Here is a 13,777-nt window from a genome sequence, read left to right as displayed (position 1 = left end):
TAATACAAGATATATGTCACTCTAATATTTCGATAATTCACTAAATGGCTTTATTTCAATAGTTATAGAAATATATTTTGTGATGTTAAAATATTGATAATTTCGATTTCCGATGAAAACTACCAGGTATGAAATAATTTTGCTTGTGATAGTGACGGTTATAAGAAATGCACTTTGTGAGTGCACATGTGCAACCTTGGCAGATCCTTATGAGCATGACGTCATAGAAGATGACTACCTAATTACACATTTACTACATAGAAATGTGTGTGTTGCCATTGCAGAACCCGTTGTCACACAAACAGGAGATTCGTCAGCACACGTTTGCTGCTGCAAGGCTTACTGGAGACACGTGGTACGTGCCATTCTTTATATAGCATTTCTATTTTTAGAAAACAATTATGGCATATATCGCATATATACTGATCAAAATGGGTAAGTAGACAGTCAAATATTATTAGAATTACTTTTGCTGTGATTACATAAACACAATATTTATTTTCAAAAAGCAACAATTAACTGGTGTAAATTAATCAATGAGACCACACCAATGGTTGGCGGGTAAGCTCATTTGACCAGCATTTAAATAGTCACATTACATTGTATCAGTTATTGTACCACCCGTTTGCCTTACCAAATCTACAAGTTTATGGACATCGGTGTTTTGATAATGGATTGCCGTAGTTATATGTATTGATTTCGTTTGCAACTTTATTCTGTTTGTTTGACTGAGATTCACGTTACTATATAATATAGAGAAAAGTGGAAACTTCACAGGTCGCTCAACACGACAAAAACGAAACTGTTGAAGTTAAAGTTTAGGCATCATCCACCTGCTGATAATAAGCGAATGTAAATATAAGCATTGAATATAATTTTTGAGCGTTTATACGGATATTTATCACATTTGGACTTCTTTGCATATCAAGCATGAATCAAGAGCACGATTCATGGAAAATTGCAAGTAGTCCTATATGGTGTAAACCTGAACAAACGCACAAAGATATGTTAGCATTTAAGTCTTAAATATATTTCGTCAGCAACGCAGCTTTATTGCTGTGGTCATGGAAAGTTAACATTTTTTGAATTTTTTTTATTCATTTAAGGGCCTGCCCGATCATAAAGCCATCATAACTGGCGTGATCCCGACATACCCCCTAAAACATGTTTTAAAAATTGTTTGGTATTCGATAGCGAAAAGGGGAATTGGAAATGTAGAGATGTTGAGAACAGCTTTTCCAAAGAATGTTTTAATGATCACTGAACGGTGGTCAATGAAACCTTAGGTGTTCAATGATATTTGTGGTGTTTCGGGTGGTGGCGGTGCTGTCTAAACCTGTAGTGTTTATGATCCGGTCAATTTATGTTGTTATGGAGAGTCAACAACACGTTCTTGGTCTTTAGATGCTCAGTTTACTCATAAAAGGAAACACATACATCAGAAGTTTTTTGGCATATAGAAATAATAGCTTTCTACCATATAGTTTTAATTTGAATTGTGAAAGCAATATATAGCAAGCTGATAATTAATGGCATTTGGACAAGCAAATGGTATACTAAGTGTTAATTGCTGAGGACGCTAACAAATCCTGCAGCACATCGACTGTATCAGCAAAATGTAGAAATCTTTGAATTTAAAATAAGTCATCCGATTAAAAAATATTTTTTTAGTTCTCTTTACGATAACTGTAAATTACATTTATTTGTATGTTTTTTATCTACTTTTTGTTCTTTCAGCCATCGTTGGATAGTGGACGTGTCGTATTTGTAAAGACTATGTATTTCTGCGAACCAGTTGAGTGCTGACATGGGAACAATTTATGTTTTTGCTTGTTTTTATTCAGAGTGCTATCATGAGAACTATTTATTTTTTGTTTTCATTCTGGTTGCACAATTTTACTATTTTTTTCTGACACAGGGTTTAATAAGATATAAATTTTCCATTTAAAAATAACGAGAAAATAAAAGAAAATTGGAAGAAAAGTAAAACAATATATGCATATTGTTGATTTATTTCCTCGATTCAAAAGTGAACAAGAGACATAATAACCATCTGAATCGTTATATGGGCAGGTGTGCAGACTCCAATTAAAATCATATACCGGTTCACTTATTCCGTACTTAAATCTACTCGCCCACAGTTTTGGTATTTTTTTTCAACATGTTAATTTCTACCAAGTTTGGCATAGAATGTATATATGACAATGAAAAAAATGATAAAATTGTTGAAACTAAAGGTTACATATTTGTAAAAATGCAACAAGAATGTAAATTTTTAGCATTATTTCAAAAGCGTTGCAATAGTTTACTACATTCTGTACAATAGTTTTGGTTATTTATAAGAATACATTACAGAAATCCACTGTCAATAAGTTTGTACCACCAGTCACTTTCAGAGTATACACATCTTAAGGATTTTTGAGAAAAATGTTTCGCATAAAATGTTTGGGCTTGTCCCTTCAGTTGTTACTTATATCAATAAATTTCTATCAGTATACAATTCATGGTAATATGTGGAAAATAACAATAAGGACAAAACATTCCTCCCATAAAACATTTGTAAAGGAGTCACCGTACCTACGACCTCAAACATAATCGGCTTTTAAAAGGTTGTAAGGGAAGCTCGTTTCAATTGTGCAAGTGCTATAAAATATCAGAAAAACGAACATACAAGCAATTGGTACCTGTAGGAGCAATTGCTGCATGCATGTGCAGCACTTGGATGGAAAATGTAGATTAACAGTCAAAATGATGTAATAGATAAAATCTTCTGTTTATATATTCATGCAAGACAATAGTCCGAAGTAACATCCTGTCATATTGACTATTCAGGATAATGTCGCTTACTTATTAAAACAGTGCTGAATTGGAACATTGTCTGTACTTCTTCATTTTTCTGCTATATTTGTTACATATTGCGCTTAATAATTATGCTGTGGAATTCCTATAGGAAAATAACTTTGTAAGCCGTCAGTATGGGATTATTTGCCCTTTATTAAAAGGAAGATAAACCTCTTGTCTAGAGACAGACTTTGCAAACAAATTGATGCTTAGTTCTGAATCAAAGAATACAATATTATATGAATATGTACTTTAGTTAGAACATTTTTTTCTTGTAAATTTGAATAAGTTGTAAAATTTAACTTTTAAATAAAGATAGATCAATGTGTATCGCTTTTTTATGTTTATAATGTCTGTATGACTGGGCTTTGTTGTGCAAGCACATTTATCATGCCTTTTCAATGGTGTATCTATTTATATTCACTGGGTATTTTTTGTTGAATATATCGTATTGTAATATGTTTGTTTCATAAATATGACATAAAATAATTAGCTAACGAAAGTACAGTCAAACATATTTCATGTATAGTTTAGAAAATCAAGAGCTGTCCTAGGAAACAGCGCGAGCGACTATTTCGATGCTGCATGGTGCAACTGGGCACATCTGAGGAAACTGGAGGTGCCACTGGAGCGTTTAATAACCCCAATGTGGATGAAGATATTGTACAATTTCAAATGTATTTAGTAATAAGAGAGATAGAGGTAAAGAGGTAAAGTGTAACGAAACATAAATTAAGTATAAAAGAGCCAAAATTCATGGAAACTTTCTGCAAGAGTTATGCAAAATGTGTTATATCATGTTGTTAATATTATGGAACAACTATTTAAAGTTTGAATCAAATTTATTTAGTAATAACTGAAGTAGAGAAAAAGAGCATTAAAACACTATCCTTAATTAAATTCTAAGTACGAGAGTGCATTACTCATAACATATTGCTGTCAAAATTATTGTTCTTGTGTCATTGTTATATGATGTGAGTGGTAATGTGAAACAACCATTTCAAATTTGAATGAAATCCATTTAGTAACAACAAAGATATAGAGGATATTTGTTTGTTTTAGTGAAATATCAATTTTATTTCACAAGTGAGCTTCAAAAACTGATATTTTCACGAGTGGCATAGCCACGAGTGAAAATGACTTTTTGGTGCTCATGAGTGAAATAAAATTGATATTTCACTAAAACAAACAAATTTTCTTTTTATTTCATGTGTAAAACTCTACTTTTGTCGCGTAATTTATAAAATGTCGAAAATCGCGGGAAAGGTTAGCAGAAAGCATAACACAAATGACGTCATTGTAACGACGTCCTCGTCATTATGGTCCCCGGTATTCATAACGCTCGGTATACAATTTGACTTCAATCGCGATGGAGTACCGTAACTAGTTCGGCAAAAACAGTGAAAAATAAAAATGATAATCTACTGTTTCAAAACTGTGGATTATCACTTTTATTTCACTGAGAAAACTCCATAATTCACTGGAAAACCTAAAATAATAATGTCAACATCAAAACTAAACTGAAATTATAAGAAAAAAGGATACACAATTCATGAATGTTTTGAACCAGGGCTATGGACCTTCTTTAACATGATGATGATGACGATGCGGAACAACTTATTTAAGTTTTAATCAAATTCATTAAGTATTACTAAAGATAAAGTGAAAATACACAAAAATTCATCTAAAATTTTGAGTAAAGAACGGGAATAATTCATGAAAGATAGATGCAAGAGTTATGGCCTTTGTGTCATGTGATTAAGTCTGAATCGAATCCATTTAGTAATAAATGAGATACTGTGAAAATTCATCAAACTTTAACCTGAAATTCTTAGTAAAAAGTGGGGATGATTCATGAATTCTTGGATTGAGAATTATTGCCCTTGTGCCATATGAAGTGGGTGTTGATGAGGAATAACTACTTTTAGTTTGGAGCAGATCAATCAAGCAATTACAGAGATAAAGATAAAGTGCATCAAAACTTTAACCAAAGTTTGGACGTTGAACGGAAGCCGACGCGGACGCCAACGTCAAGCCGTGTAGGATAGCTCTCCATATACTTCGTACAGTCGAGTTAATTAGCTGCATAGTAAGTCCATAATACACTTTTCAATCATAGGGTGTTGATATTTGAGAAGAAGAAAATCAATGAGATTAAATTCTAAACAAATGTGATACTGTTTATAATATCCTTACAGAGGCAAGTATTTAAAGGTTGAATGCATTCATCATACAATTGTACGACTCAACATGGTGTAATTGATAACCATAAAGTTTAAGGATTTAAATCTGGCAAAAAGGTGCATTTAGGTAAGGTGTAAGAATTCTTAAATCAAACAGTTATAACATGCATTGGCAAACTAATAATATAACATAACATATATATGGACGGTAGCATGCATTTCCACTAAAGTGTCAATCAAATCGAGCTTGCAACATTTTCATTATTGTCGTGGCGGGCGGTCTATATTATTTGTTTGCAACTTCCTGCTAGCCGTACATTATGAGACAATATCTTTTTGCACAATTAAATACATTTCAGGTGATACCTCTACTGATTAGAAATTTATTTGACGAATCTTCCAGCGAAAATATCAGATTACCCTGTTACAGCACTTTAAAATTGATAAATATTGATAAACAATTGTGGTCCCTCTTGATACCTGTCTTCGTTGTTTAATGAATAATAAGACTCTGAAAGGGTTATTCAATAAATACCGCTGTAAGTAACTGTATGTAACATTAAAACAATTGTCGTGTAATCCCTTCTAAGCATTCTTTATGTACAGAATCTGTTTTTGAGTCTTGCTATTTTTGACCTAAACAATGCAAGTAGTCTCTAGGTATACTGCTGAAATACTGCAAAAAAAAAACCTGATCCAAGAACACTTGTCGTAGAATAGCGTTTACATTTGGGCATTTCCTTTGGCAACAGAAAAGGAAAAATGTGACAGAGAATTAGGTCCAGAGAAAAAGGTGGGTGCTCATCCTGAACAACCTCTTCTTGATCTAAGCAAGATGGTACAGTCTGACACTTGTGGGCGGATGCTTTATCGTGAATAAGCTGTATGCTTTCTAAACTATTCCATGGGTGCTTATTTTGATAGAAGTTATTGACAGCTTATGTCAAGCACTTTTCTGTAATGCTTTTACTTTTTTGCATGGAATTTATATAACGGTGCCACTAGAATTGAAGAAAATAGCATATAAAACCTTCTTTGCACTTTTTGTCCATTTTGCAATGACTGTTTTGTTAAGTTTTGCTAGGTAGCCAGGGTTCAAAGTGATAAACCCCAGTTTCATTCCCACCAAGCAACTATGAAACATTCTTGGGTAACCTTTATATTTTTTTCAGCAGTGATTTTGCGCAAACTAGACGCCTGAACTTTTGGTCTTGTGATCCAATCTCACATATACATTCTATAATGTAATGGACAGTCCCTTCTGAAATGTCATTAGAAAGAGCCATTTTGGAAATAGTGTATGAACCATCTTCTTCTAACATACTCCTAGCGGCAGCAATGTTTTTCTTTGATGCTGCTGGCCTGCTTGGACGGTTTCTGTATTGAAAAATCTATTTTGATCCCCTTGATTTTTTAACCCAACATATAACTTTATTAACGTCCATACAAAACTACCGTGGATACGACTCATTCAGATAATAACTCTTTTGGGGACATCGGGCATTAATGTAAACCCCGATTTCTATTTTTCTTCACGTTTCATTATGGCATTGAAATATAGCCACTGTACAATAGTGTGTGCATATTTCAAAGTCAAAGTCAACTGTTACTGGATTAAATCAATATTTCACAGGTATTTTTTAGTAAACATCCGTTATAAAGTACATTTAAACTTCGGTGCTGTTATTTTTCTATGGAAGACCATAAGTGACAGATTTTACTGAATCACCCTCTTATCTAAAAAGTTTCATTAATTTATATTTCAAGCAAAAATTGCGTTTCAATTTAATAATAAAGGTTTCAAATATCACAATTTTCATTTTGATTGGCAATATTCTACTCAATCTTTCGCTTCCATCTAATATTTTCTTCCGATCATGATGTATGAATTCCATGCTGTTGCCTTATTTAAATACCTTAAATACATAAGAAGTCGCACATCACTCTATATAAAAGATATATGAGCCGTGCCATGGGAAAATCAACATAGTGGCTTTGCGACCAGCATGGACCCAGACCAGCCTGTGCATCCGCGCAGTCTGGTCAGGATCCATGCTGTTCGCTAACAGTTTCACCAATTCCAATAGGCTTTAAAAGCGAACAGCATGGAGCCTGACCAGACTGCGCGGATGTTGGTTTTCCCATGGCACGGCTCATATGTACATGGCAATCTCATTTCGGCAGTCGGATTCTTTCGCTTTACTACATCTGAGCTGGACATAGCATTTTATAAGGTAAATATTCAAGATTCTGTATCTTCAAATCATTAATTTAAAAGCAGTTAGTTTCAATATTTATTCAAGCAATTTGATTGGTTTAGCCATGATATTTACACACGTATTCATACGCGTATTTGGCATTTCAATTGTACCGTTAAGATTCAAACGGTACATTTAAGAGTTAGGACTTCCTGTTTAGTTCGACTATTTTCTAAGCGATAAATCTGTTTTCGAAATCTTAGTGAGGAGAGCAAAATTGGGGCTTTTACTCAATGTTTGCGCTATTCAGCAGGATTTATACATGCCTGAACACCAGAAAAATGTCTAATCTTATTGTGTTAAACAAGGCATAGGTTCGGTTTTACTTACAAAAATAGTGGTCTATAAAATGGGTCTCATTATTACTGAATAACTTCAGCATTTTATAAACTTTCGAAACTCCTTGAAGGGATCAGTAATTTTTTTTCAGAACCTCAAGACTGCTAAGTCTATTCCTGTTCAGGCCGAATTCGACCTTGTAAGAAGGGCATATAATGTTATATTAGACTAGAACGAAATCTTGTCATGTCGCTAAAAAAGCGAAGAAATCTGCAAATTGTAGAAATTTTATTTTTTATTGAAATATTCAAAGCTAGTCAGTCATCAGAGCGATGTGACACGAGAAACAGTAATTAATTTACTTTTCTAATTGTCAAAACAAAAATGAGTTTTAAGAAGTTTTATTCTGAAAACAAAAAACGTCTGTGACACGACACCTTTTGACACGTATTTCTTCATGACTAATGAATGGCCATGTTTTTGTAACTATTTTGGCAAGATCAATTATTTTGCTAATATTGGAACAGTTACTGTAAAATACGGAGACATTTGCAGCAAAGAGACCATTGCAATTAATGTATCAATACATGTTACAACTCATCGCAGGTAGCCTCGTTAATGCAATGATGTCTATGGTCATGTCAGTTATACAGAAAGTTAATTCTAGACTAAACTTTTTGTACAGAAAAAAAGATTATCTCAACTTGCACACTAAAAAGCTATTAGTAAATTATCTTATTCAGTGTCATTTTGATTATGCCTCTTCAGTATGGTTTTATTCAATTACCCAAGAGCTCAGAAACAAGTTGCAAATATCTCAGAATAAACTCATACGATTTGTTTTAGATTTAGACTGTAGGTCTCATATTGACAAAGGACATTTTTCCTCTTTAGGATGGCTATCGGTTGCCAAATGAGTTGACTTTAAGACACTTTGCCATGTTTTTAAGATTTCTTCCCATGCAGCTCCTTACTATATGGAAGAAAATTTTGTTTTGGCCAGTTCTGTTCATAATTACAATTATACTAGATTCCGAGTTACAACTACAGAAAAACAATTAAACACTAATTTCAATTTTGCTGATAGTAGCAGATACTCTATTCCAAAGGTTAAAAGTTTTGGCATACGATCTTTTGCGTACAAAGGTTGTTACTTATGGAATAATTTACCACAACATATAAGTGATATTCAGTCCTATAATAGTTTAAAGTCAATATCAAAAAGCACCTTTTTGCACAATGATATATGCATTTTAACATTATTGCAATTATTTCATGTTAGTATTTTTATCCAATTGTGATTTCATTTTAGACTACAATTAAGTTCAATAATCATCGGCAATAGTTTCATTAAGTGTATTTGCCTAATTGTGATACTTTTTATGACATACGATATTGTAATTGTTTTTCCACAAGTCTTTCATTATAAAGTTAACCGTGATAACAATGTCTTCCTTTGTCAAACTGTAATTATTATTATAAGGACCACAATGGAAATAAGAGACATCTTTGTCCCTTTTTTTCGTGTTATCCTTTGTGTATAATGTAGTTGGCATGGCAATATGGCATTATATTCAATTCATTTATGTTCTTTTACATATATGTTTTGATGTCTATTTTACCATGTTTTGTATACATTTTATGCAGAAATCTATCTATCTATCTATCTATCTATCTATGTTCTCTAATAGTATGTCAGCTTTCAAACAATGATGTATTTCATCTGCCGTTATCAATTTTAGATGGATATGCTCGAGTACAAATTAGCTTCTCTTGTAATACTCACGATGATATACAACGTACACTGCCAATGCACATGTACAACGACTCCAAGAACACATGAGTACGTAAGTTTGAACAGAGGTCGCGTGATGCCAAGAATACTACATTATAGTGTATGTGTTGCTGTCGTAGAGCCTGTTGTCATGGAAACAGAATATGACGTTAGCTCAGATGAAACAGTCGACCCTTGCTGCTGTAGAGCGTACTGGAGGCACGTTGTAAGTACCATCTTGATGAAGTACAACAATCAAATGAACAATTTCTTTTAAATCTAAATTTTGCAGACTGTCCGTTAACCTTTACCCTGCTAAATTACTAAAAATGGACTGATCCATCAATAAATTTGGGCAGTACCATTTATGATTCAAAGAGGTGAACGAAAATTTACTGACTGAATAAAGAACAGAGCAGAACATGATCAACCTGCACGGGCGATCTTGGTCTGCTCTGGTCGCAAAGGCAAAATCACCAGGCTAAAGTTTAATATAAAATTTTAAAAAATTAGTTTAAACAATAATTTTATCGTGTAATTAATTTAGCATCGATTATTTTTTACATTAAAACCCGAGCGACGAGTTCTCAGCACAACATTCTTTTGGTTGTTATAATTATGATAATACTTGCTACATCTGATGTGGACCTTTTTTCATTGAACGTTTTTACGTGTTTTTTTCTAACATCCCAGCTAGCAAGCATACACGGGACCCATGTGGGACCCATATGGGTTCCCATATGGGACCTATATGGGCTACCCATATGGGACCCAGATGGGTTTTGCAAACCATTTTGGCATGGGTCCCATATGGGATATACTATATGGGACCAATGTGGGCCCCTTATGGGTCCCAGATCTTATAACCCATGTGGGACCTTTCTGGGTCCCATGTCGTATATATAGTATGGGCCATTTAGGGGCGTTCTGGAATTGTATGGGTCTTATTGATTGATTGATATTGTCAACTGTCCGAAACATTGTAGCTGCCCATGTAGTTGTTTCAGAATCATTGTGGACCTTTTTATCTTGATCTATTGCATTTCCAACTCACTTCATCAGATTCTTTGTAAAGGCATTCTGTAAAGTAGAAAAAATAATGTCAGTCTGAGCATTTGTCCATGAAAATTAAGACTATTTGCAAAAAAGTAAGTCGTAATTTATAGCTTTAATATCACCTGAAATATATTAAATTCGAGTTTTTTTTATAATTATCATTCATCATTTTCCCGTAAATTAAATAGAAATGCAAAAACAGTTTTGATAAATAAGGTACTGATTAAACATTTAATGGAAGCATTTAAACTATTATCAACATTTTCTGAGATGTCCTCTAGCTCTTTATAATTTAAGTTTATAGTATGAGATATTTTTAAGGAAATAGAATGCAGATTAAAAAAAAGCTAATGATGTTAAAATAGATATCTTATAAGTACGTCAAGTTATTGACGAATAATAATACAATTATTATGTTATAATAATGTTATAAGTATTGTACTCACTTTTTCTGCATCGGTCCCTTCTGTACATAATGAATAAACTTGTTCTGTATTGCAGCTTAAACCTCCATCAAATTAACTGAATAGTGTGTAAACCATTGGCGTGACTAATAGATAACATGTGTAGAGAGAGATGGACCCTTAGTTACCATGGTTACAAACATGTATTATAAATGTTCCCAATGTCCAGTATAGCTTTCCTGAATATTTTAAAATGAATGAATGTTATTATTAAAAAGTAATTACACAATTTTGAAATAGCTTAGACAACAGTCGAATTTTAATAACAATTAGGAATTATTTCGGAAGTGCAAAAAATCATTTACTAGTATTAGTCCATTTTCATGATTTTGTAACCCTAGTAATTTTATTTTGAAAATACAATAAAAATGCTATACCCGTCCTTTCTATTATGAAGTAAGAAAATTATCAAACCTTCGATCCAACATTCCGGTATGTCTAATAGCATAGTTTTTTTTTCCTAACAGTTTATATTGTAAATGTTATTGCAGCTAAGAAGAACGAAACCTTGCATTTTCTTATAGACAGAGACGGCTTTAAAACGTCTTTTAAAAGTCGTCTTTATTTCGTAGGTAAAACAACGGAAAAGAACGTCTTTTTTTTCTGTTCACAGATGACATGACCATAAAACAACCAAATAAAGACGTCTTCAAGACGTCTTTTGTTTGCTGGGATGGGACCCATATGGGACCCTTCTGGGAAACATATTTTTTGAGACCAAAGAAATGTACATGTATTAGAATTCAAAGAAAACATAGAAAAAAGGATTGTTATACTAGTGACAACACTTATGGTCCTAAAGTAAAGACGTTGCTGTATCACTTCAATGGGTCCCATATGGCTCTGGTGTGTGCAAATACTTACAATATGGGACCCAGATAGGACCATTCTGGGAAACGTGTTTCTTTTTGAGAGAAAAGAAAACGTAGAGACATTCAGAGAAACCATAAAAAACTATTTTCTATGCTAGATACATCACTTTTAAACTTAAAATGAATGCACTGGTATATCCATCGCTGAGTTATTGTATATGGGTCCCATATGGGTCCAATGTGGGCAAATACTTACAATATGGGACCCAGATGGGACCCTTCTTGGAAGCATGTTTCTTCTGATACTTCAAAAAATATAAAAAATTTCGAAGAAAACTTAAAATATGAACTTATATACTGGTGACACCACATATAAACTTAAAATGAATACATTTGTAATTTACATCACTGGGACATTATATATGGGTCCCATATGGGACCAATATGGGCCAATACTTACAATAAGGGTCCCATGTGGGACCCATATGGTACATTTGCCCAGATATAGCCCATATGGGCCCCATATAGGCTTGCGTGCTGGGATGTCAGCGATGCAAACAGGGGATCATATCATTAATGTGATAGATATTCGAACGAAGTATCGCTGTTTATATGTTTTTCGTTCGTTATTTTGGTGAAGCTAAGAAAGTTCGTGAAATAAAAATTAACTACATATTTCCATTTATAGAAAGTCGCAAACGCCCTAATGTTATAATGGAAGTTTATGGGGGAAAAAATGATATTCTCAGACCTAACGTTTTTTTTCTTCTTTTCAGCCATCATTAGGAAGAGGAAATGTTGTATATGTTAAGACGGTGTATTTCTGTGAAACTGTGGACTGCTCTGATCTCCGCTGAAGCTTGAAGTTGATAATTATAAAACAAACGATCAAATAGTGCATGATACACACTGTGCAATATAGTATTTATTTTGTCGCATGTTTCCACATCTTTAGGAAGAGGAAACGTTGTATATGTTAAGACGGTGTATTTCTGTGAAACTGTGGACTGCTCTGATCTCCACTGAAGCTTGAAGTTGATCAAATAGTGCATGATACACACTGTGCAATATAGTATTTATTTTGTCGGATGCTTCCACATTTATTCACTAATTTCAAAACAATACTATAAGTAAAATGATAAAATTCTGTAACATGATTATATAAAAAGTTGTTGTTAGTTCTGCTATGTGCTGATTTATATTGCTTTGAAGAATCATTCTAACAGTATTGTCATACCTTCTTAAATGTTTGATACTTTTGTAAATGCCAAGGATAACATGCAATTTATTGTATATATTCTCAGCTTAGATATATCATTGTATGCATATGAACAGTCTTGTCATGTGTTAAGGGTTTTTTGTCTTCGTGGGATATTACGTCTAAATCCAACGTAAAAAAAGCAAAAGATAGCAGGATAATTGTTTGTTCGTTTGTTTTGAGTTTAACGCCGTTTTTCAACAGTATTTCAGTTATGTAACGACGGGCAGTTACCTGGATACTGTACCAGTACAAACCTGCTCCCTACTTCCTCACACGAATCATATTTGGAGGACGAATGATTTCAGACACATTGTCTTTTATAAAATCGTCACGGAAAACAAACGCCGCGTCAGGTGAGGGCTTGAACTCACGACCCCGCGATCCTTAGATCTGCGCTTTGCCTATTGAGCGAATATTAATATTCTCTACGTGTTCTATACAGAAAAAGACTTTTATTTTCATATGAACAATATTGGCGATCTTGCGTCATTCACCAAAAATACATGTATAAACAAAATGTCTTGGTTCTAAAGAAAATTAATATCAGCAGACACAATGTCAAAAGCAAATTAAATTATAGCTATTATTCATTTATCTAACGATGAATATCTAAATTTAATCTATACGACTATGTGATTTGTCAACGTATTTAAAACTAATTTCAAGAAATGTAGACCGTCGGAAGGGGAAATAACAATTTAACGTGGATGGGTCTTTATGGCTGTTCTATCTCGATGGTGTAAAGGTCGATATAGCCTTATATTTATTTTAATTTTTGGATACCTATGGAAAGGAAACAATGTATATTTGTAGCTACTATAGAAATATCAAGATTGAATGTTATTCTTG

General features: G+C 33.3%; 1 long non-coding RNA gene across 1 annotated transcript; it reads left to right on the top strand.

Annotated features, from left to right (window-relative positions):
• The first annotated feature begins 4,150 nt into the window (after positions 1-4,150).
• Positions 4,151-12,957, top strand: LOC128558770 (uncharacterized). The gene is made up of 3 exons (XR_008371911.1): positions 4,151-4,930; positions 9,304-9,561; positions 12,444-12,957. It is a non-coding gene; the product is annotated as an uncharacterized LOC128558770 (long non-coding RNA).
• Positions 12,958-13,777: the final 820 nt, after the last annotated feature.

This window comes from Mercenaria mercenaria, chromosome 7, assembly GCF_021730395.1.
Source record: "Mercenaria mercenaria strain notata chromosome 7, MADL_Memer_1, whole genome shotgun sequence".
Lineage (NCBI taxonomy): Eukaryota > Metazoa > Mollusca > Bivalvia > Venerida > Veneridae > Mercenaria > Mercenaria mercenaria.
Note: the sequence above shows the minus strand (reverse complement) of the source record. Positions and strands in the feature narration are given on the sequence as shown.